Genomic DNA, 26,439 nt, shown 5'->3' on the forward strand with positions numbered 1-26,439 from the left:
ATGGGTTCCCCTTATATATATAGAAGCTGCCGTCTTGCTTGGAAACTGCAATCACAAACAACGCAAATTAAGGCTTTTCGTCATCTCAACTGTCCATTTAGCACTAATTATTAAATGAATTGGCAAGAGTTGATTGTGGATAGACATAAATGATTTTCATTAGGTGCAAAAGGGTAGCTCGTGAAAAAGATATCGGCTCCTTAATTTTTAAGAAGTAGGCCTGGTTGACCAGAATGTTTCCAGTTAAGTAACTATATTAGCCCCCAAATATTCAATGAGCAAATAGAGTTTTCTACCATATAAATATTCATCTTATTGTAAATTCGAGTTATTAGGTCAATTTGAATGATCAATTAACACATAAAGTCAATAGTTATGTTTTTCAAAAAAAAAAAAAAAACAGTCAATAGTTATACCATGGATCCGGTCCACTTTGTAAGACGGACCAAGGTCCAAAATACACAATTTACATATTTAATGTTCACAATTTACCTTTTACAAAATTGTGAACATTCAGTATGTAAATTAGGAAACATTCAATATGTAAATTGTGTATTTTGGACCCGGATCTACTTTGCACAGAATAATTTGCCACATAAAGTTAACCAGATTAAGCGTATAAGCTCCAACGAATTCACTACTCAATCAATTATTATTCCATGGACCATGGTCCACACATTTGTATGAATCATAAATAAAAAGTACATTTTTAATATACTAAAAATATATTATTTGTATACATAAAATACATTATTTGAAAGTACATGATGTTTTATATATTATCAAATAATGTACATTCACTACACAAATAATGTACTTTTAGTATATTAAAAATGTATATTACATTCATGGTCTATACAACTATGTGGATTGTGGACCATGGTCACACAATAATTTGCCCTGCTCAATTTATTCTTCAACCAGCTATATATAAGTTTGGCATGTTTAGTTTATAGGTTTTAAAATATGTCCAAACTTAACTTTTTACTAAACAAGTCAGGCCTAACTAAGCCTTAACGGCTTAACTAGGGCAGGTCATCGGTCCTTACAAAGAGACTTGGCCTATACCCATTCTTAGACATGTTGAAAGTTGCATTAATTTACTCACACAGTTTGATCTAATTTGGTAAACTATTTAAGACAAATATAATGAAAATATTTTGTTGTCATACTTAAGAAAGTCTCTTCGATCACTATATAGAAATGATAATTGATAAAAGGGAAATAAAGATATCCTTTTGTGAACTATATAGAAACAGAAAAATCACAATATTATACATATATAGTTAATGAATTGAAGAATCACAGAGTAAGATTCATATCAAAACTTACTCTAAAAACACAATGGATTTTTATAGTATTGTATGCAACGTTGCAATATGTTTGATAAAAGAAAGAGAGTATACTTTATGCGAATAAGTCATATGTAAGACTGTCTTATGTGAGATATGTAATATTTTTTTAGTTAAAATATAATTATTTTTTTAAAGATTTATAAAAAAAAAAATTATTATTACATTTTAACTAAAAAAATATTGTATGTCTCACATGAAAAGATCTTACAGAAGACTTATTCTTATTATGTTTCTTTTAAAGAATGAAAAAATGCCCAGTGGTGTAATTTATGTGATCGACAAATTAACGTTTAGTCTTGCACTCTTGCTTCTATGAAGGGTGGAGTTTGAATCCCATTGAAACCTGATGAGTCATTGATGGACTTTAACCAATCCGTGATGAAGAAGACCTCATGTTCAAAAGTGTACAAGCAAAGGGAAATCTAGAATCATTTGGACGACTCAAGATTTACCTCTTCATGGGTTTTGAATTGGGGTAATTCATGGGATCCATGATATAGTTTGGCGAATAAGCTAAGGGAAACCATCAATTTTTATTTATTTTTCACTATGAATACAAGGTACATTTAAATATACTAAAAATACATTATTTGTGTACTAAATTTATATTATTTAATAGTATACAAAATAATTTACTTTCAGTACTCAAATAATGTACTTTCTACGAGTACAAGATACATTTTCAATATACTATATGTACATTATTTGTGTATGATACTTGATAGTATAATAAATAGAAAAATTACGGACAAATTTAGTCCATTAATTATTTCTTACTTTTTTTTTTATTTTTTTTTAGTGCATAACTAATTAAAATTGTAGTTTTAGTCTTGGAGAAATAAAATCATTAAATTATATTAGGGTTGACTTAGCAATGAAAATCACTAACTAATATTATTCCTTAATAATCCTCTATAACATCATCAATTTCAATATTTCATTTGCAAAATAAAGAATTAACAACAGTCTTCCATAAATATGTGTAATAGATGATCAAATGAGGTCATGTTTCTACATGAGGTTTGTGGTCAAATATTGATTCTTGATTTTAGTTAGATCTATGACTATTGTTTTTGGCTTATTTTTTGGAGAATTTTTTTAATTATTGCCGTCACTTTAGTTGGGAGCTTTTTGGTCTTTGTATTTTTTTCATTTAATTTTTCATTTTATTTTGAGTGATCTGCATGTTTGTAGTTGGCGTAAATATGGTAATTAAGGTTTCTTTTGATTCCCTGAGTTATTTACCGTGTCTTTTTATATTATTTTTTCTAGTTCACTAATTTCAGTTTTGTTACTTTGTGTTTCTTCGAATACTATTGTCTCTTCATTATCTCTGTTTTGTTTTTCGCGTTTGGGGCTATGGATTCTCCAGGTGTGTATTTTCGTTGTCTCCAATATATATATTTATTGTCCATCGTTATTTGGTGTTTTTGTGCATATTTTTGTATTCGTGTATTAGATATTCTGTTGTGTTTTTGTTGGGTTGATTTGGGTCTGCAGCCTCTTCATTTTTCTTTGCTTTTATTCATCTCTGTGCGTGTGGGTGTTATTGATCATCCAAGGGTTTGTGTTGGGTGGTTCCAATATATATATTTTGTGCGTCGTTGTTTTCTGTTTTTGTGCGTAGTTATGTTTTGTTTGTTAAGATTCTCGTTGTGGTTGTTGTGGGTTACTTTGGGTTTGGGGGTTGTCATGCCTGCACTCTTTAAGTTAATTGTGTTGTAACTTACTGGTGATGTCTATTATTTTTTTTATGTATTAGTATTATGGCTCATTTTTGCTCTGAGAAATTATTTTTAATATACATATAATGTGTGTGTTTATTTTTTTGGGATAAAAATGTTTTTGGTGTGTGGCGTGTGTGTTGGTTATTTTTTTTCTTTTCTTTTTCTTTCTTTTGATATTGCCATTTTAATCTTTTGCAATTTATTTATTTCTTGGTTGTTGCTTTGATCAATTTCGTTGGTTATTAGTATTCACTTGTGTTTTTTTTTTTTTTTTTTTTTTTTTTTTTTTTTTTTTTTTTTTAATACATATTATGTGTTTGGTATTGGTTTTTATGTTTAAACATTTAAAGCGTGATTTGATGGCATATATTGGAAATTCTCCCTTATATTGGAGACAACGAAAATACACACCTGGAGAATTCATAGCCCCAAATGCGAAAAACATAACAGAGATAATGAAGAGACCAATAGTGTTCGACGAAACACAAAGTAACAAAACTGAAATCAGTGAACTAGGAAAACAATATAAAAAGACACGGTAAATAACTCAGGGAATCAAAAGAAACCTTAATTACCATATTTACGCCAACTACAAACATGCAGATCACCCAAAATAAAATAAACAATTAAAGAGAAAAAATACAAAGACTAAAAAACCCCGAACTAAAGTAGCGGCAATAATTAAAAAAAATCTTCCAAAAAATAAGCCAAAAAACAATAACCATAGATCTAACTAAAATCAAGAGTCAATATTTGACCAAACCTCATTTGATCCCCTCTCTCTCTCTCTCTCTCTCTCTCTCTCTCTCTCTATATATATATATATATATATATATATAGTCACACTCCCATGAGATCGAACATGTCCCCAAGAAAAAATTAAGAGTCAATATGTAATACTGAGATTGATTCTTAGTTTTCTCTTGAGAGCAAATTCTCATATATATAATCCTTTTCCTATATGAGCAAATACCAATTTTGGTCCTACAAGTATTAACAAAATGACGGTTTTGGTCCACATGTTTAATTTCTACCAATTTTCATCCACGACTATTGTTTTAGTACCAATTTTCATACACGACTATTATTTTACTACCAAAAATCATCATGCCGATCACCCCCTCTATTTAAGACATGTCGAAATCTAAAAATTGTAAGGGCATTTTCGTCTTTTTCAACATAAATTTCTAATTTGAGCAAGAATTAAGGGATTTAAGCCCTAAAATCGATCCCAATTCGCAGTTCTCCTCCTCATCTTACCTTAATTTGCGGAGGAGAATTACGAATTGGATAGATCTTATGGCTTAAATTCTTTTATTCATGCTCCAATTGGGATCTTAATTTGAAAATAACAAAAATACCCTTAATAATTTCATTTTTCGGCATGCCTTAAACGAAGGGGTAACCAACGTGATGAATTTTGGCACTAAAATAATAGTCGTGGATGAAAATTGGTACTAAAACAATAGTCGTGGATGAAAATTGGTAGGAATTAAACATGTGGACTAAAACTGTCATTTTGCTAATACTTGTAAGATCAAAATTGATATTTGTAAGACCAAAATTGATATTTGCTCTTTCCTATATATATATAAGTTTACTACCATACACAAGTATGGTCACACTCCCATGAGATCGAACATGTCCCCAAGAGAAAATTAAGAGTCAATATGTAATACTGAGATTGATTATTCTTAGTTTTCTCTTGAGAGTAAATTCTCATATCTATAATCCTTTTCCTATATATATAAGTTTACTACCATACACAAGTACAAAGACAAGTCTTAAGCACTTTAAGATTTTTGTTATTCTAAAGACTAAAACTGTAAATTTCTTGAAAAATTAAGGAGGTAGATTACAATAGCAAAAAATTATGACCTAATTAAAACAACAAGTATAAAATAATTGAGCTACTAAAAACACATTTTTCCTAATAAAAATCTTATCAATATTTGAATAACGCGAGAAAAACCGATCGTCATTATTTGAGGATGAACACTAAATTAACCATATTTTTATGTATTAGTCACAACCTTTTTACTAGCAAAACATTATCCTCTCTAAAAATATACTCCATATTGAAATGGTAATCCATACAAGGGACACAAAGATACCCTTTTGATGAACATGAAACAGCAAAATCACAAATTTTGATAATCAATTGAGGAAGAATTATCTAGAGTAAGTAATCTTGGGATTCCCCATTGTTGGTGTTGCACCCGACCAAGTTGTTCAAAAAGCCACCATGAATGGCCAAAGGAAAGGAGCTCAAATTTAGATGCTTGGCTTAATTGTGCTTTTTTACCTAAACCAAGTTAAAGAGAGGAAACTGAAATACCAGACAAATGATGCGCCCACTTTTAGGTTTCCATGTTTTTCCCTTTGTGTTTTGTTGTTATACCGAACAAACAGTGCAAAAAGCCTCCTTGTATTAAGGCACTTGATTTCACTTTGAAAAATGGTACTGTTATTTTCAAACCAAACAAATTTGTTTGGCATGATTGCAACAATGAATTTAGGGTCAGCTTGGAAACTCGAAAAATGACTTTCAGGAGTTATTTTCTGAATTTTTTAGTGTTTAGATACTCAAAAAAAAAAAAAAATGAAGTCAAAAGGAAAATCTTCTCAATGAAAAAATGCTCAATTTGGGCGGAAAATGTCTTCCTAGTTTTTTTTTTTTTTTTTTTTTTTTTCAGGAAGACATTTTATGGATACTTTATTTTTCCATTTATCTTATTTTTAAGATTATTTCTAGATTATTATTATTACCACCAACACCACCACACCACAACACAACCACAACATCACTACCGGCAGCACCACTACCACAACCACCATCACCACCACCACCAACACCACCACCACCACCACCACCACACCACCACACAGTGCTGGAAGTTATGGAATTTCCGACCACCTGAAAGTGATCTTAATTCTTAAGTCAAGTCGATGAAAGTCTTGTTCCGACCACTTTTGGTATCCAGAAAAACCTTTGTTGCTATTTTCGACCACTTTTTCCTTTCGATTTGATTTAAGATCACTTTCAGGTGGTCGGAAATTGCATAATTTCCAGCAGTGACACCACCACACCACAACGCAACCACAACCACCACCACACCACAACGCAACCACAACCACCACCACCACCACGACTACCACACCACCACTACCACCATCACCACTATCACACCACCACCAATACTACCAACACTAACACCACCACTGCCATCACCACACCAACACCACTACCAACACTACCATCACCACCACCAGCACTGTCACTAACACCAACACCACCACAACACTACCGTCACCACCACTACAACCACACCACCATCACCACCACACTACACCACCACCATTAACACATATTATTATTATTATTATTATTATTATTATTATTATTATTATTATTATGGAAGATGATGGAAACTCGTAACCACTATTCGACAATATGCATTGAATAAATCTAATCTTGTGACCTTAGCTGACCAAGGACTACAAGGAGATAAATGAACTAAAGTTGTCTATAACTGACTGACTCAAACTAAGAAAATCAATAGATCGCTTCAGCTAATAGTTAAACTTATTACTTTATGTTTATCAAGTAAACAGAAATATTTTTATACTTATAGTTAATACACATTATAGTCCTCGACTATAGTAATTTCACTTGATTTAGGCCTAAGTAACTTTTTATACTTAATTTAGTCCAATTCTGATGATTTTACACAATTTAGTCCTCTGTTAATAATTCTATTTGTTGGCTGTTAAAAGCCAGGATAACATGATAATTTTCCCTTTGTTCTTGTTAGTCAGATTACACTCCGGTTAGCAGCCATTTTCCACAACTACATTCTCCTGCTTAGCCAATTTAACTAAAGATGTTAAGCTAATTACAAAGGGGGACCACTTATCCATTAGCCAATGTTTAGTTAATTACAGGGGAGATTTTCATGCTTAGCTAATTTAATAGGAATAGCTTTCGAGGGAGACAGACACATGGGGAGATTTCCATTCTCGACACATCATTAACAGGCATACAATTTGAGTTCGAATTTGAAGAATTTATTGACTCAAAGTATTTTGTCAAAGTTATGTGCAAAAAGAATTCCAGTTCTATAAAGGAATATTAGTACTAAGAGGAATAGTTATTGAAGAATACTAGTTCTAAGGGGATTTGTTGTTGAAGATTTTCTAGTTCTATTTTGATTAGGAATCGTTTGTTATTCACGAATCTGTTAGGAATAGCTACTATAAATAGGGGATGTCCTTTATTGTAGATCTCAAGCATTCAACATTAATCTTGTGAGGTACGAGAGTCTTTGAGAATAAGATACTAAATTCCCCTAGAAAGTAGTACATGTGTTTAGGTTTCAATAGTTTGGTAGGAAAGATCATTCTATTGTGTAATCTCAGGTTCCAAACAGTGTACTTTAAATATTGAGCTTTTAGTGGATTTAGACAAGTTCTCAAATTGAGAAGTGTCTCGCAGATTAGAGTTGTTTGCTCAAACTGCGTTACAGATTGTTTGTATTACAACTTCAGTTTTGGTGCTGCGTTTTACAAATTTTCAGAATTTTTGTGAACTGGTGAAATTGTGAAGAAGGTGGAGTCCCCCATTAACAAGGTTCAAAATAGAAAAATACCAGCTCATAATGTTAACAAGATTCGGATTTCTAGGGCTTGAGAACATAAGGAAGGGAATTGGAGATTTTACCAGCGATAAGAAGAGGAAGAGAGAATTATGGAGAGGGGGGTAATATGACCAAAAAGAGGAGGGAGGGGAAATTACCATATTGACCATACTTTTAATAGTCAACAAACAAAATTGCTAACATATGATTAAATTGTGTAAAATTATCAAATTCGGAGATTAAATTAAGTACAAAAAATTTTATAAAACTAAATCGAGTAAAATCACTATAGTCAAAGACTATATTGAGAATTAACTAATTTCTTTTTTCCTTTTTGTAAGACCTAGCGTTGAAATTTTAGAGTTGAGAATGAATGGCGCAATTGGCGATACTATGGTCCTTGAATCGCGCTAACGAAAACGGCGCCTTAGCTTAAATGAAAATGGATAGTGCGGGGAATGGGGTATGGGGATTAGAATTTAGAATAGTCAACTCAACTGGTTTAATTTATTCCCTATCTTTAAGACTAAGCCTCAAATCCTCACTTTATTCTCTCCATAATTAATGCCATTCTTTGTATTCCAACTTCTTAATATGCGTCATTTAAACTTTGAAACTTTTTGGCACCTTGAGATCGATCACGCCCTTGAAAATACATGTTTAACGCTCCTCAATATACACTAACTAAATTTGTCAATCCATTAATTATGTAATTAAAGTGACATGATTACAAAAAATCAAATCTCGAACCTGATCTACAAATTAATAATGCTAGGTTATTAACAAGCAAACCCATTAGGTCAGTTTCAATTTTCCTTCTAGTAAGCGTTGATAATCTTTTCCCGTGTTGTGCATATAATATAAACATAAATGTATATAGTTCAACTATTAGTTTAGACTTTTAGTTGAGATGGAACACATGTTTCAATTTGGTATCAGAGTCAATTGCATGTCAAAGATCAAGCTCGTTGTATTTGCGAACTATTATACATGAACGAGATTAACTCAATGCACAACCTTAGATAGGACAATTTATATTGTGCACCCTGATGCAAAATGACGTCGTTTTACATAATTGTATAAAAAAATACACATAATTGTATAAATAAATACACATAACTGTATAAAAAAATACACATAATTGTATGAACAAATACACATAATGATATAAACAAATACACATAATCACGCAGACTCCCTTCTGCGCCTCCCAAAACGACATCGTTTTGGGAGGCGCGAGACGCACAGTGCTGTGCGCGCCGTGGTGCAGAGTATAACGATTGCTTAGATAGTGATTACGAGTTTATCTCGTCATTCATATATATAGTGTCATGTTTCCATGATACTCATATATATATATATATATATATATATAGAGGGTTAGGTTTCAATGAAAACATGCTCCCAGATCAAAAAGTGTGGGTTGCCACTTGTTAGAAAATAAGTGAAAAAAGACGGGTTAGTTTTATAAATGAGTTAATATCCAATTTAGTCCTCGACTATAGTGGTTTTTCTCGATTTAGTCCTCAGTTGTTAGAATCAAGGAGTAAATGGAGAAAACCCACTATAATTGAGGCAAAATTGGGTAAAATCACTATATAGTCAAAGGCTAACTTGGGTAAAACTACTATATAGTCTATGACTAAATTGAGTATTAATAGATGTGAAATTAAAAAACTATCTTATTAGAATACTCAATTGGATAAGACCAGCATCAAAGTCGATGACCTAATTAAGCACAAAAAGTCATTTAGGACTAAATTGGAAAAAATCACTATAATCAATGACTAAATTGAGTATTAACTCTTTTATAAATATTAAAAACTTGAAAGTTTACAATTTTTTTTTGGTACATCTGAAGCCCTCACGAGGCATTATCTTCTTCTCGCAGTTGGAGTACTTCGAGCGTCAGCTTCAAGGAGGCTAGTTAGACCCGCCGGTGCCAAATCCAAGATTAGTGTTCCCCAATCCATATCCTGGCCGAAATTCGCAAGCCAGTCAGCACATTGGTTCCCCTCCATTTCGATGTGGAAAATCTTAAACTTATGAAAACAATTGATGATGTCGATGCAATCTTTTACTAACGCCACCACCGTCTCCTCACTTTGATCTCTCTTGTTCATGATGGCCACAACGGCTGTTGCATCCAATTCCGCCCAAACCCTATAGAACCCTTCCCTCAGACAGAGTCGTAAACCCTCCCTTAGATAGGCCCCACAACTTTGCTGAGAAGCTGTATGTTAACTCGATCTTGACAGCAAAACCTTTAACCCATCGACCACACTCATCTCGAATAATGCCCCCAACACTTGCTAAACCCGTGTTGGATTTCCTAGCCCAGTCTGCGTTGAGTTTCAAAAAGCCCGATTGGGGGGGGGGGGGGGGGGGCAACTGACCGAATTACAGTAGCCATACGAAGCACCCCCATGTTTGAGGATGAGGATTTTTGCTTCGCTGGCTAAAGACCCCGCCATTTTGACGATATGCCCTAGGGTCTTTGACTTGCGTCTGAATATGAGCCCATTTCTAGCCTTCCACAATAGCCAAACGATGTAAACGAATGAGATATTCCAAGGGTTACCATCGCTCATATAGACTTTGCTTTGACAGTTTGATTTAATCGACGAACTGATCGGCGTGAAGGTAGCTGGCTCCACTCCTCCGTGAGCTTTGGCAATGTCCCAGCAATCCACCGCGAACTGGCAGTCACAGAAGATATGGGTTGTGGACTCCTGTAACACACTTAATTTTTAAAACTTTTAAAGCTTACGGAATAAAGGTAAATCTATTATTAATCATCCAAATAGGGCATAAACTAATCATAAGAGTCGGGGTGCTATGCCACACCTAGGTTTGAGAATTTAGATGCACAGGCTACAACTAACTAATCTAAGCATAATCCACAATTAATATTCAAATACAATTCCAGGCACACATGCCATAGCAACTATGACTAGAACTAACTAATGCTAAATCTGCGGGTCTGTCTAGCGCACTCCGAAGCTACTGGTCAGTACCTGAAAAACATGCGGTGTAACAACTGTCAGCGAATAATGCTGGTAACCCACTCCAACGCGTTAAGTACAATATAGGTAGATATAAGGAAATCATTTTGAAACTGGAATATGTATATATCCTAAGCAACTCTAGCTTTAAACCAAGATCAAGAATCAATACATAACAATAGACTTGACACTATAGAATGATCATAAAGACTAGCATGCATCCTAAGAACGCAATAAAAGACATAATAGACAGATAAGCTCATAAATAACAAATAGAGACAACAATGGAATTCAAAGACAATCAATTAGCAGGTAAACATCGAGGCACACAATTCATCTTCCAACCTTATACCAAGTTCCAACCTTATGGCTTCCCTCCATCCTTATATCAGTTCCAACATGTACCTCCAGACCACCCTTATATCGCCTCCCTTATTCCTCTGGGCAACTACATGCCCCCACCAACAAACCACCTATAAACCACCAACATATCAAGATAGCGCCGAAGTGCCATTCGCATGATCCGTACCTCTAGTACCAATACCAAGGGGTCAGCGCATATAGCCCCGACATGGCACCGCAACACTTATAACCTGACCCATGCTCAACGGCAAGCAAGTCGAAGGTGGGTTTGTGCCTTTAGCACAGTAACCGCTAGGCCTGTACCTTTAGTACAATGACCGGGCACTCGTTGTGCCAACCGCCAACAATTCTTTTCCACCAATCACAATCTCATCATCATTATCATCATTAGTCACACCGGTCATTGCGCAATGACCACGATACTCATCATCATTCAATCAATCAACACATAATCAATCAATAACAATCAAGACATAACAATAATGACACGTACTACACATAAATTCCTAGAACGGTACTAAAAACATCAAACGAGATTCACACACGACAAACGGGGTACAACGGGACACGGGGAAACAACAAACGGGGAAAAACATCACGACGCACATCAACTTTCTAGCGGGTGGGTGGCGGGTGGAGGACCACCCGCCGGCGGCGGCCAACCATTCCAGCGACTGCCCGGCGGGCAGACCATCTTTGGGTGCCAATCAGAGCATAAACTATCCGTATGAGTCGGGGTGTTATGTCACACCTAGGTTTGAGAACCTAGATGCACAGGCTAAGACTATCCAAAACATCTGAAATCCATAAGTCAATAGTCGAATACAATTCACGGCACGCAGGCCAATTACTACAGCTAGGACTAACTATGCTAAGCCCACGAGTCTGACTAGCGCACTCCATAGCTAATGCTCTGCACCTGTAAAACATATGGTATAGTAACCGTCAGCGAATAATGATGAGTAACCCACTCCCACGCGTTGAGTGTAATAAATATAAGTATAGAAAATCATTTTGAAACTGGAATACATATATAGCCTTAAGCAACACTAGCTTTCAAATCAGAATCAGGACACAGAATATAATAACGGAACGATATCACGAATACCACTAATCATGTGTCCTACGATTACAAGGCATAATAAACAGGCAAGCACATGATTAACAATTAAAGGCAAGAAACGGGATTCAATAACCATCAATTAGCAAATAAGCATCAGAACACACAATCCATCTTCCAACCTTAATGTTTTCTTTGAGAGAAGAAATGAAGAAGAAGATGGAGTGTGGAAGGATTGGGAGGCAAACAATGGAATAATAACATATTTATACCTAGGGCACAAAGCCCTAGGTCTAGAACGGCTAGGAGGGGGTATTTTGGGGAATTTGGGTTTAAATCTCGAGTTATAATTTCAGGTCAAAAGTTGGGTTAAGTTTGAATAAAAATATAACATAGTAAATGTAGAAATGAGTTAGGATCATTTTGAAATCAAGTTTGACTCAAAACTTTGGCTATCAGATTCACAGGTTCGTCTTAGATAGACTTTTGAGTTAAGTTTTTAATAAATAAATATTCCTCTTAGATGAGGCTTTTAAAACAATAAATATTTATATAAGTGTTTTATACTAAATCATTTGGAATAGAAGGTTTAAAATATTTTATCTATGCTTGACAAAATCATTATAGGACTAAAATTGCACAAATAGTTTTATTTAAAATTTGATAAAATAGGGATTTTGTAGGAAATATTTTGGGGTCTCACAATTTTCACCGGAGAAGGCGATGTACCGGAGAAGACGACATCGCCTTCTCCAATGGAGAAGGTGACCATATTTGGTTGCTTTCTCTATTGGGGACGACGACCAGATCTTGTCTCCATCTTCAATGGAGAAGGCGACTGCTGGTCGTCTTCTCCAATGGAGAAGATGACCAGATCTGGTCATCCTCTCCAATGAAGAAGGCGAACAAATCTGGTTGCCTTCTCCACCAAAGAAGAGACGACCGGCCAGTCGTCTTCTCCGGCCACCTGATTTTTTTTTTAAAAAAATTATTATTGTCAGAATTTTTATTCGCCAGAATCTTAAATGACCGGTTATTCCAGCTGAATAACTGGCTACTGGGTTTAGACGTCCCAAAATGACAAATTCGAGAGTTTAATTACACTGTTTTAAAGTTCAATGGCCTAATTGCACTTTTGACTAAAGTTGAATGGTCTACTTGATCATTTTCCCTAAATAAAATAATAGATTCATTTCTAGCTTATAGTACACATCTAATTTACTAAAAACCCTTCCATAAACTATTAATATTACCTGTCGATCAAAACAATTAATATAATTCGCTATAAATATCCATTATTAGTTGAGTTTTTTCTTAAGAGTACTTTTAACTCATGTCTTCTAATTAAGGGTACTTCTAAACTTATTTCTCGAACATAGACACTTTTAGCCCATCTTCACTTTGTCAGCAACGTAACCATTCATTATTATATCATGCATTCTGAAAGAACAAATCGTACGTTCTTGATCTTTTATTAAATGGATAGGATGTGTATAAGACATGTATGAACTCTACGAACGTATGAAAGTGTATGTAAATGGTAGAGAGAAGATCGAGAATTTCACTCGAAAGCCTTTCTTACTTCATCTTGTAAAGAGGATGTTAGAGAGAGAGAGAGAGAGAGAGAGAGAGAGAGAGAGAGAGAGAGAGAGAGTAGAGAAGAGAGGAAAGGGCCCCTTTGCTTGTGGTGTGAATGACCTTTATATAGGCTCAAACTTTGACTAGCTTACTTTGACGCGGACATTGTTGGCTGTTGGGTTTCTTCTTCTCTTTGGATGTACGGTTAGGGAACGAAAAGACAAATCAGAGGTTCTGTATCGTGTCTTAGACACTGCCTAACCGTACATCCAAAGAGAAGAAGAAACCCAACAGCCAACAGTTAAAAACATTCATATTCAAATTTGAGTCGAAAATGTCAGCAACAAACACTGCTTCTGACATTGCTCCTATTCAACCACTCACTGGTGGTTTGAACTACAAAAGATGGGCTGCAAAATTAATCATGCTTCTGGAATCAAAGGATGTGGACTATGTCCTTTTTGCAGACCCTGCGAAGTTCAATGTGCCTGCTACGCAACTTACACTACAGACCACGGCTTCAACTGCTGCAACAGACCCGAAGTCTACAGATGGTACAACTACTGAAGATGCTCCCACGGACCCGAAGTCATCATCAGTTCAAGACACATCTGCAGCCGAGGCAGCTCGCATCAAATATGAAAAAGATAACAAGACTGCCCGGACAACCATTCTTCAACGTGTAAGTGACCCGTCGTTTGATATGTTTTCTGAATATAAATCTGCAAAGGCAATTTGGGATTTAATGATTGAGAAATATGGGGCTGATGATGTGGGGAGACGCAAATATGCTGTGGGTCGTTGGTTACACTTTAAAATGGTGGAAACCAAGCCTGTAATCGATCAGGTCCACGAGTTTGAAAATTTAGTCGGTGACATGAAAGCAGAAGGTGGGATAGTTAATGAAGTGGTCCTATGTGACTCTTTGATTGACAAACTGCCCGACTACTGGGTGGACTTCAAGAATAAAATGAAACATGATCGAAGGAGCTACACACTGCAACAGCTAATCAATAGCGTGAACATTGAGGAAGAAAACCGCCTGGTTCAAAGGTCTGTTTCTCTTACTGACAATGTTAAAGTTAATATTGTTGAAACTAACTCTGGCTTTGAGAAATCAAAACCTGGTGACAATTCCAAAAACCAAAAGAAGAATTATAAGAATAACAATACCACTCGAGGCAAGGGTGGAAAAATTCAGAAAAAAGGGAACAATAGTGGTGAATGCTATGTATGTGGAAAACGAGGCCACCGTGCTGCCCAGTGCTATCACCGCAAAGGGTCTACGAGTCAGAATGGTCAGAAACCAAACAACGAGAGGCCAAAGAACCAGGCTAACCTGACGGAGGCCGCAGAAGTAACTGAGGCCAACATGGTGGAAAATCCAGACGAATGGGTTGTGGATACTGAAGCTTCACGACATTTCTGCAACAACAAAGCTGCATTCAAAACTTTTGAACCTATCACTGGTGGAGAACAAGTCTTCATGGGAAACTCCAGTGTTTCCGAGGTAAGTGGTAGAGGAAAAGTAGAATTACTGCTTTGTTCTGGAAAACATTTATTGCTACAAAATGTGCTTTATGTCCCTTCCCTTCGAAGAAATTTGATCTCCGGAGGCCTTCCAAATAAGGCTGGAATCAAAATGGTGTTTGAGTCTGACCGTCTGGTTATGACTCGTTGTGAGAAATTCATTGGGAAGGGATACTTTCGTGGAGGTCTTTTTGTGCTAGATGTTTCAATAATTAACGATGCCTCTGATGTAACTGGTTCGCCTCTAATTGCTCGTGATAATAAGAATGCTCCTTTTGCTTATATTTCTGTATCAGTTAATGTTTGGCATGCTAGATTAGGACATGTTGGTACAAAATGCTTAAATAGATTAAAGAATGTGAACATGTTACCAAACCTGTCTAATGATGCATGTGAACAATGTGAAATATGCGCTGAGGCAAAATTTGCTAGAACATCATTTTCATCTGTAAAGAATCGTTCTTCATCATTACTAGAATTGGTGCACTCTGACTTAGCAGATTTTAAAACCACTGAAAGTCGAGGTGGTAAGCGTTATTATATAACCTTTATTGATGACTTTTCTCGTTATACAAAATTATATTTGTTGAGAACAAAAAGTGAAGCCGAACAAAAATTTGTTGCTTTTAAAAATGAAGTAGAAAATCAGTTGGATAAAAGGATCAAAAGGCTTAGATCCGATAGAGGAGGAGAATATGAATCAACCTTTTTGAAAGATTTGTGTGAATCTTCTGGCATTATACACGAAGTAACTGCACCCTACACACCCCAACAAAACGGCATAGCAGAAAGAAAGAATAGAACTCTCAAAGAGATGATCAACGCCATGCTAATCAGTTCAGGTGCCTCTGATTCATTGTGGGGAGAAGCTGTTCTAACAGCTAACCACATTCTAAACAAAGTCATTACACGGAGAAACTCCTGAAGAGGTTTGAGAGTTATGATGTAACTCCAGCTAAAACCCCATATGATCCAAGCGTCAAATTATCAAAGAACATAGATGCCGGTGTGTCTCAAGAAGAATATGCAAAGATCATTGGGAGTCTAATGTTCTTGATGAACTATACTAGACCAGATCTTGCATTTGCTGTGAATAAACTCAGTCGGTATACTCACAACCCTGGTATCTCACATTGGGATGCACTGAGAAGGGTACTTCGGTACTTAAGAGGCACGATGGACTGGGGCCTTAACTATAAAGGACACCCAGCTGTGCTCGAGGGGTTCTGTGATGCCAACTAGGTGAATGACGCTGATGACGTAAGCTCAACTAGTGGATACATGTTCACTATGTGTGGAGCTGCAATATCATGGAAGTCGACCAAACAATCCTGTATAGCCAGATCAACTATGGAGTCAGAGTTCATAGCACTAGATCTAGCAAGTCAGGAAGCCGAATGGCTGAGAAATTTATTGGCAGACGTGCCATTGTGGGGGTGCCCTGCACCTGCCGTTCCCATACATTGTGATTCCCAGACTGCCATCTGTGTTGCGCAAAACAGTGTCTACAATGGGAAACGAAGACACATAGGAGTCAGACATGAGTCTGTTCGGCAGTTAATACTAAATGGGGTAATCACAATGGTCTTTGTGAGATCTGAAAGGAATATTGCTGATCCTTTCACAAAGGGCCTAAACAGAAAGGCCGTCCTTGATACATCAAGGGAAATGGGTTTGGGACCCATGGATACTCTGTAGCCAGTCATGGTGGTCTGCGTTGAGGTAGACTTGACAGAGTTGAAGGTCTATCCTAGAATAGACCTAACAGGGGATATCTCAGGGTCAAGAGTATGACCTCACATATTTCAAGGCGACCAAAGCAAATTAAGTGCGTTAAGTTCAAACTTTGTCTATTCGATGAGTTCAAGATCAAATTCACTCCCGTTTAGAGATGTACTTAATGTCACTATATGACAATTCAAGTTTTATACACTGGCATGAAAATTTGTTTTGATCGTTGTCAGGCAATGACAGCATCAACCTAAATCCCTTTAATGGTGGGGGATTGTTGGAGCATTTAAAGGGAAAAGGCTTCCTTTTGCCTATCCAAGTTGTCCCACATTGGAAGTTTAGCCTCTTATTTCCTTGCTTATATACTCCAAGGCTTTTCATCTACTTTGAAGTGTTATGAGAAGGAAAAACAGGTAGACCACGCGTGCCCCGCCGCCGCCGCCCGACCCGCCCGGCTCGGCGTGGGGTGGGATGGGGTCAACGTTTTGCTCTAAATCTCCTTTTTCTTACCCTATTTTCGTGGATCTTGTAATGACCTTGTCTGCACCACTCCATGAGGGAGTGTACAGAGTTAGTCTTGTTACATGTTTCTAGCGCTACTTTGTAGGGTAATAAGAGGTGGTTTGATGCTAATTTTATGCTGCTTTGTAGTATAAATAAGGGATGTCAGCAGGTTAGAAAATGCAACAGAGACAGCAACTACTGCTTCGAAATTCCTTCTTCAGTTTCGAACAGCTTTTGTTGATTTTCTTTCCCTCTGCTTACATAATACAAATTGCCCGTGTTCGTTCTGTTTTGCCGGTCGAAAGCATACGACTCAATCCATGGTCGTGAATGTTTTTAAGGCTGTGTCTAAGACACGATACAGAACCTCTGATTTGTCTTTTCGTTCCCTAACCGTACATCCAAAGAGAAGAAGAAACCCAACAGCCAACAGACATCTGACCCTGACCCGACTAGCGAACAGGAACAAGGAACATATAGACCCATTTGAGTTGAAAAAACGGATAATGGGTGAATGAGATATTGATTCTCAAAGTAGACCCATTTGAGTTGAAAAAGTGAAAGGAAAAAGCTTGGGAGTAGCTTTTGTCCGACATTGGTTTGGTAGTGATTTGCACCACTATTCATACATGAGCTTTTTTTAGGCTTATTGAATTGTATAGCATAGGGGCTCTCTCTCGCGTACAGAAGGTGCAAATCAAATTCCAAAATGAGACTGAAAAGGTTTGATTCAACCTTGAACTCGCGACTTGATGGCCCAAACCGTTTGTGAGATTATAAATTCGTCTGTTATAGAATTAATTTCAATTTTTAATTTCGGATTTAAATCTCTGGTAATGGACAGACTGTTTCAGGTATTAGACAATTGGTTTTAATACCAATTTTAAATGTCATAATGAAGCTATTGAACTCCTTCAACCCTATATAAGAAGGGGTAAGAGCAGCAAAATTTACAATAACAAGAAACCATAGTTTTCTAGCTCCAAAATCTCTGCTTCTACTCCTTTTGTTAGAAAAATAACTTTGTGGCTCAAAATCCATGCATCTATCATTCACGTACTCCGTTGGTTTCGCATGCATTTTTACGTTCCTACATGTTTCTCCACTTTTAGCTCATCTACTTGCCGCATTTTTATCTTATTGAAATGTATAAATAGGCTAGAATTCCTTTGTAATCATGCATCAATTTGAATTCATTATCTTCCTTCTTTAATTACCTCTCACGTAGACATATATATATTTGTTGTCTTTATTCTTGAGAAATAATATATATATATTTCTATATTTTTCCATTTTATATTAGGTTCATTTGTCATTTATATAATTTTCTTCATTTATATATTTTCCCAATTATTTAACTTCTATAATTCTCAATTTTCGATTCTTCGTTTCCGCATTTTTCTGCTATATTCCTAACAAGTGGTATCAAAGCGGTTTATTTGAGAATTATTTTCAAAGATGTCGACTGTTACAAAGTTCGATATCGAGAAGTTCGACGGGAAAATTAGCTTTTCTATCTGGAAGGTTCAGATGGAAGCCGTTCTAACCCAGAACGGTTTGAAGAAAGTGCTAGCTGGGAAGAAGAAGAAACCGGCTACAATGACAGATGAAGCTTGGGAAGATTTGGATGACAAGGCACGTTCAACCATTCTTTTGTGCCTATCTAAAGAGGTTCTACGTGAGGTAGTAAGTGAGACGACTGCGTCAGATTTATGGTCCAAGCTGGCCGGATATGCTTTACATGGACAAAACTCTGGCGAGCACGCTGCACCTGAAGGAGCGTCTGTACACAATCCGTATGACGGAAGGTACTTCTATTAAATCTCACTTGGATGAATTCAATTCTATTTTATTGGATTTGGAAAATATTGATGTCATAATTGAAGATGAGGATCGCGCTGTTTTATTGCTTGTCTCTCTCCCTAAATCATACAAGCATTTCAAAGAAATTATGCTGTATGGTAATAGTAGTGATACCCTTACTTTCGACAGTGTTAAGTCAAACCTATTATCAAAAGAAAAGTTTGACTTTGAAATTAAGTCTGAGGACAAAGGTGAAGGCTTGACCGTAAGGGGTCGTTCACTTGAAACAGAGAGTAGCAATAAAAATTCTAGATCCAAGTCCAAAGGACGAAAGTCCAACAAATCCTGTAAGTACTGCAAGAAGCAGGGTCATGATGTGACTGAATGCTTCAAGCTGAAAAACAAGCAAGATAGAGAAAAGAAGTCCGTTGAAGCTAGTGTTGTTGAAAGTGATTTAGAAAGCGATGTTATGTTATCTGTCAGCTCCGGTTGCAAACGGAGCGAAACCGAGTGGATTCTGGACTCTGGTTGTACATTCCACGTGTGTCCTCACAAAGACTGGTTCGTCTCCCTGGAACCGGTTGATGGTGATGTTGTCTTGCTGGGTAATGATACCCAATGCAAGGTTAGTGGAATTGGAAGTGTTCAGATTAAAACTCATGATAATATTATCAGGACTCTTACCAATGTTCGGTATATTCCTGATTGGAAATGCAATCTGATATCCTTGGGCACCTTGGAATCTCTGGGGTGCAAGTACAGAGCTGAAGGTGGAGTTCTAAAAGTCATAAAAGGCTCTCTTGTTCTCATGAAAGCTTCTCGTTCTGGAAGCTTGTACGTCTTGCATGGCAGTACTGTGACAGGTTCAGTAGCGGTATCCTCATCGATGTCTGATGCGGATCTCACTCAGTTATGGCATATGCGTCTGGGGCATTTGAGTGAGAAAAGGTTTGCATCTCCTGAACAAGAAAGGCCTCCTTGGTGGTTCACGTACGGGTAAATTACAATTTTGTGAGCATTGTGTTTTTGGGAAACAAAAGAGGGTTAGTTTCTCTACTGCTACACACCGTACCAAAGATGTATTGGAATATATACATTCCGATTTATGGGGACCAACTAAATTCCAGTCTATGGGAGGCTGTAGATATTTTATGTCTATTATTGATGACTTTTCTCGTAAAGTCTGGGTCTATTTCCTGAAACACAAAAATCAGGCATTTTTTATTTTCAAGAAGTGGAAAATACTTGTTGAGACTCAGACAGGTAAAAAAGTCAAGAAGCTCAGGACAGACAATGGCTTGGAGTTCTGTGAGTCAGATTTCAATGGCTTTTGTGCGGCGAATGGAATCGCCAGGCATAAGACCTTGCCTGGTAAACCCCAGCAAAATGGTGTTGCCGAACGTTTGAACAGGACTCTATTGGAAAGAGCTCGTTGTATGCTCTCTAATGCTGGGTTATGGAAGCGGCGTGACTTTTGGGTCGAGGCCGTTTCTACTGCTTGCTATTTGGTAAATAGATCTCCACATTCATCTCTTGATTTCAAAATTCCAGAGGAAGTTTGGTCAGGTAAATTAAACCCGAGAGCTGTCAAATGCATTTTCCTTGGTTATGCTTCTGAATCAAAAGGGTATCGTCTATGGTCTCCTGATTCTCAGAAAATCATTCTGAGTCGAGATATCACTTTTGACGAAAATGCACTACTTTCTTCTGAAAAACTCCCAGTACTGGTGAGACGCAGAGTACTGGTGAGAAGGTAGAGTTTGAGATCAGGCCTATTGATAGTGTTACTACAGCTAATGGTAATACTAAAGGTGATGCATCTACTAGCACCGCACCTCTCGTTGAGCCACAACGAGAGTATTCCATTGCTATGGATCGTCCTAGGAGGACAATTAAAAAACCTGCTAGGTATGCTAGTGATGATGAAACCAACATGGTTGCTTATGGTCTTTCAGTTGCATAGGAAGTTGATGGTGATCCATCTTGCTATTCTGAGGCTCTTCCTATTGCTAAGTTCAATTCAAGCAGCGCTTGAGTTCAGTCTGTTGTTCCAGTTGCTAATTCCCACAGTGGATTTGATCAAAGGTGGAGATTGTTAGAAAAATAACTTTGTGGCTCAAAATCCATGCATCTATCATTCACGTACTCCGTTGGTTTCGCATGCATTTCTACGTTCCTACACGTTTCTCCACTTTTAGCTCATCTACTTGCCGCATTTTTATCTTCTTGAAATGTATAAATAGGCTAGAATTCCTTTGTAATCATGCATCAATTTGAATTCATTATCTTCCTTCTTTTATTACCTCTCACGTAGACATATATATATTTGTTGTCTTTATTCTTGAGAAATAATATATATATATATATATATATATATATATATTTCTATATTTTTCCATTTTATATTAGGTTCATTTGTCATTTATATAATTTTCTTCATTTATATATTTTCCCAATTATTTAACTTCTATAATTCTTAATTTTCGATTCTTCGCTTCCGCATTTTTCCGCTATATTCCTAACACCTTTCTTAGCCTAACTGTGTTCGAAGTCTTGCTCTTGTTCGCCGGGTTCAAAGTTTGGGTGCTCAAACGTTGAACCGTAGCACATTTTATCCTGGGAAACTTAGGCTACAACGCTCCTAGCACTTGTGGGAGGTAGCCAATAAGATTTTATGAAAAGAGTAATTCGTTCGACTCGTGCTAACAACCTACACCAAATCCGAACCATACCTCTTCACTCTTTCCTTCACGATTCTTCCATAAAATAATAATTTTTTTGATAAGATTATTATTGGATTTTACCAACGATATATCCAACACTTCACATGCATGTTAAACTCTCATAAATTAGTAAATAGAATTAACGATTATGCTTCGTAATAATTCTGTTTTTAGCTTAGTGCCAACAATTGAACATTATTTAGCAGTAGCTATTATGAGGTTATACTTGTCAATTGGACACTCGTGAGAATAAGGCCAGCATGCTTCTGTCTGGGAAATGCGTGACACAAAAAAAGGAAAAAAAAAAAGAATAAATAAATAAAGAGAGAGACTTTGGCCCTGTTTGGTAAAATGGTTGTTAGCTGATAGCTAGTAGCTATTAGCTGATTGTGTTAATTAGATGGTATAAATAGTTGATAATATTAGCTGATTGTAGAAAAGTGTTTGGTAAATTAGCTGTTAGTGATAGCTGTTTGGTATAATTTCTTTTCTCAAAAAGCTAATTGAAAAAGTTGTTTGGAGTAACTTTTTTAATTTTAACATTTTGGAGTTGCAAAAAGCTAATTAACCAAACATTTATATTGATATTTTAACTAAATTAAACAATTAATAGTGGTCAAATAAGCCAAAATTGGCCTATAGTCCAATTTTTTACCAAACAGGGCCTTTATCATTTTTCGCTCAATGCGATACTTATAATAAATAATTCACATTAATAGGGAAGGGATTATGTACGGGAGCGCTTCCCGTGCGGTTGTACGAGTGGGCGCACATTAAGCATTAAACTGATGCACTTTAAGTACACAATACATGCACATTAAGCACACAAATAAAACATCTTAAGAACACAAATTCACACACCTTAAACACAAAACTCATGCACCTTAAGCACAAATCTCACGCACCTTAAGCACAAAACTCACGCACCCTACATTTAGTTATACATTCAAGATGACAATATGATGGGGGCACAATAGCCTAATCCAAGTTAGTTATTATAGCCTATTGACATAGTAACTATCAAATTATAAGGTTAACTATCAGCAATACTAAAGGTTAATTTATCACTTTATAGTCATTTGGATGCATGCCCCACAAATATATAATTAAAGATTGAGAAAATCAACGATTTGGTCCCTTAATTATTAGCGAAATATTAATGTAGTCCCTCAATTGCTTATTCATCGATTTAGTCCCTGGAAATAACTGTTTTTAGTTGATTTAGTCCCTCCGGCCGTATTCCGTCGTTCAGCTGGCGAGAACTCCGATTTGCCATGGGTATTTTGGTCTTTTCTTGTCTTTAGTCTTCTTCTTAATACCTGGTGTTGAACTACACTCATCAAAGAGTCCAGAGAATCATATTTCAATGATTTTCTAGGAATTTTTTGCAAGAATTTGTTTGAGCATAGTAGCAAAAACAAATATACAGTCCAATATATATATTACTATCCCCAAGCTGACTACTCTGAAATTTTAGATCAGGAACCAAAAACAAGACTGCTAATACAAATCTGTACATCCAATAATCAATAATTAAACAGGGCATACAAAAACCACATATCTGAGATAAGAACCGGCCATTCCGGGATGCCGCCGTCGCCTCGCCGGAGTGCGTTGGATTTGGAAATTATTCTTCTACTTCTTCTTCTCTTCTTTTATCTGCTACTTCACCCAAACTAATTATAGGATTGTTTTAATCTCAATTAATTCGTTTATCGCAAAACGGCCGATTAAGGTGAGCCTCTCATCAATTGTTGCCATCTTCTCCCATTATGCTTCTGAAAACCCCACCGTTGGCTTACCTCGACCCTCCTCTGCCTCCAGATTTCTCCTTCGCAACAAATCTACTCGATCGCTCTCAGATCTGGAATTTGCGTAACATTGAGGCGCGATTTCTAGAAAGCGGACAGAATCTGACAACAAATCCCCCATCTGATCATCAATCGAAGCTTTTGGAAACCTCCTTGACGCTGTCGCTGATTTTGCGATCTCCGGCGACTTAACCGCCGCTGGAAATTGTTCCACCGCCACCCAATGTTCAATCCATTGGAGTATACTATCGTGAGTGCTCATATCATGCACGACATGAAAGCAATCGGAGTTTCTTCGAAATTAAACACTATGTAATTCGGTACAAATCTGCTCTCTGTTTGGAGTCTTCAATCTCTTCAAATCTGCTCTCTGTTTAATTAGGTGTCTTCGAGGAGTTTAGTTGAAGAAGAAGAAGACTAAAGCAATTAAATAGGGCAATAAGACGAAGACCAAAATGCGAAATCACTATATTACCCATGCCAAATCGGAGCTATCGCCGGATTTTCAACGGGCTATGGTCGGAGGGGCCAAATCAACTAAAAACAGTTATTTCCAGCGACTAAATCGATGATTTCGCGATTAAGGGACTACATTGATATTTCGCTAACAATTGAGGGACCAAATCGTTGATTTTCCCTTAAAGATTTTACATGAAAGTGTCGATGAAAATAAATCAAATTTCTAATTTATTGTCATATTTATTTTAATAAATAAGTTTAACACTATCATAAGCTATTATTTAATACGTCGTCTTAGTTATGAAGTTAACTAAAGCGGTTCATAAAAATATCGATAAAACTATTATAAGAAAAATGTTAGATGCACACAATTTTTTGTGTATAATTTTAGACATATACAAATGATTTTATTTGATTAACTGTTAATGAAATCCACCAATTTACATCTAAGTATCTAACCAATAAATATTTAAAAGTTATTAAGTCACATAAGTGTAAGTTTGTATACAAACTTTGTATTTAAAATTTTGAGTAAATAATTCTTTCTAATGAGAACATGAGCGGGGAACTCACTACGTCGTGCACACATGAAGAAAATTTCGATGATGTCTTATAATATCGTGTTGTAATTGTATATTGTATTTAAATATTTAAGGAATAAGGTTCAAATTGGCCACTGAACGTAACCTAAAAATGCAATTAGGCCACTGAACGAAAAAGAAAGTGCAATTAGGCCACTGAACACTCCAAAAACGTGCAATTAGGTCACTGAACTCTCCAAACGTATGCAATTTCACCGGATAGCAGGTTACCATCAATTTTAGCAGGTTACTTGCTTACGTGGCAGCTGAGTTGGCATTTTTAATAATTTTTAAATAATTTTTAATAATTAATTTTAATAATAAATTTTATAAAAAAATTGAAAAAAAATTAAGTAAAAAATAAAATAAAGTCGTTTTTATTTTTTTTAATTTTTTTTAAATAAAAATTTATTATTAAAATTTATTAAAAATTATTTAAAATTTATTAAAAATGCCAACGCAGCTGCCACGTAAGCAGATAACCTGCTAAAATTGAGGGTAACCTGCTATCAGGTGAAATTGCACATTTTTGGAGTGTTCAGTGACCTAATTGCACTTTTTTTTCGTTCAGTGGCCTAATTGCATTTTCAGGTTACGTTCAGTGGCCAATTTGAACCTTATTCCAATATTTAATAGGACAGGGTTGGGATTATTCACACAGATAGTCATGTCGACATACACATGCTCAGAATGGGCGAGTTGAACTTGTCACAGTTACATTAGCAGGTACATATGTTTGAATATAATCACTGAAAAGATTAAGGGTGTGTTTTGTTCGCACATGGAAATCAGAATTGAAATGAGAATTAAATACTTGGTAATGGTAACGGGTTTTGGAGAAAGTATTTTGCATGTTTGGTAGTAGGGTGGAATTTGATGATTACCAATATTGCTGTTTGGTTATGTATGATCTTATAATGAGAATAAAAAGTTTTAAACCTAACAAGGTAGCTCAAGTGGCAACTGAGTTCCCTTTGTGGGGGAGAATTTTGGGATAACCCGGGTTTGATTCTCATAAGTGACAGTTCCTTTTGGGCCAGCTTTTGTGCGAACCGGGTGACGATTCCCTTTGGGCCAGCTTCTGTGCCTCTCGGAGCGAACAGGGTGGAAGAATTTTGGGATAACCTGGGTTTGATTCCCACAAGTGACGATTCCCTTTGGGCCAGCTTCTGTGCCTCTTGGAGCGAACTGGGTGTGGTTCGGGTTTGATTCCCACAAGTGACGATTCCCTTTGGGCCTGCTTCTGTGCCTCTCGGAGCGAACTGGGTGTGGTTTACACCAAAAAAAAAAAAGAATAAAGAGTTTAAAAATACAAGAACAAAAAATCAAGATAATTTATTCTAATATAAACACACCCAAAGCATCAATATGAACAAAAATAAATAAATAAAAACAAAAATCTAAAAGTATTAATCCAAACTTAAAAATCAAATTACCAATTAGGAAGGGAAAAAATGGAATGAAACCATTATTTTATTAGGAAATGAGTTTTCTAAAAAAGGGGGTAATCAAATCCCGGATTGTTATGTTGTGCAACCGTGTACACCATGCATGGTGCACGCGGGTCTATAT

The 26,439-nt window shown here is 36.2% G+C and overlaps 1 long non-coding RNA gene across 1 annotated transcript; it reads right to left on the bottom strand.

Moving 5' to 3' along the window:
- Positions 1 to 8,476: 8,476 nt before the first annotated feature.
- Positions 8,477 to 25,735, bottom strand: LOC109148727. The gene is made up of 3 exons (XR_002048852.1): positions 25,618 to 25,735; positions 20,992 to 20,997; positions 8,477 to 8,490 (listed from the first exon to the last, which is right to left on the bottom strand). It is a non-coding gene; the product is annotated as an uncharacterized LOC109148727 (long non-coding RNA).
- Positions 25,736 to 26,439: the final 704 nt, after the last annotated feature.

This window comes from Ipomoea nil, unplaced genomic scaffold (genome assembly GCF_001879475.1).
Source record: "Ipomoea nil cultivar Tokyo-kokei standard unplaced genomic scaffold, Asagao_1.1 scaffold2144, whole genome shotgun sequence".
Lineage (NCBI taxonomy): Eukaryota > Viridiplantae > Streptophyta > Magnoliopsida > Solanales > Convolvulaceae > Ipomoea > Ipomoea nil.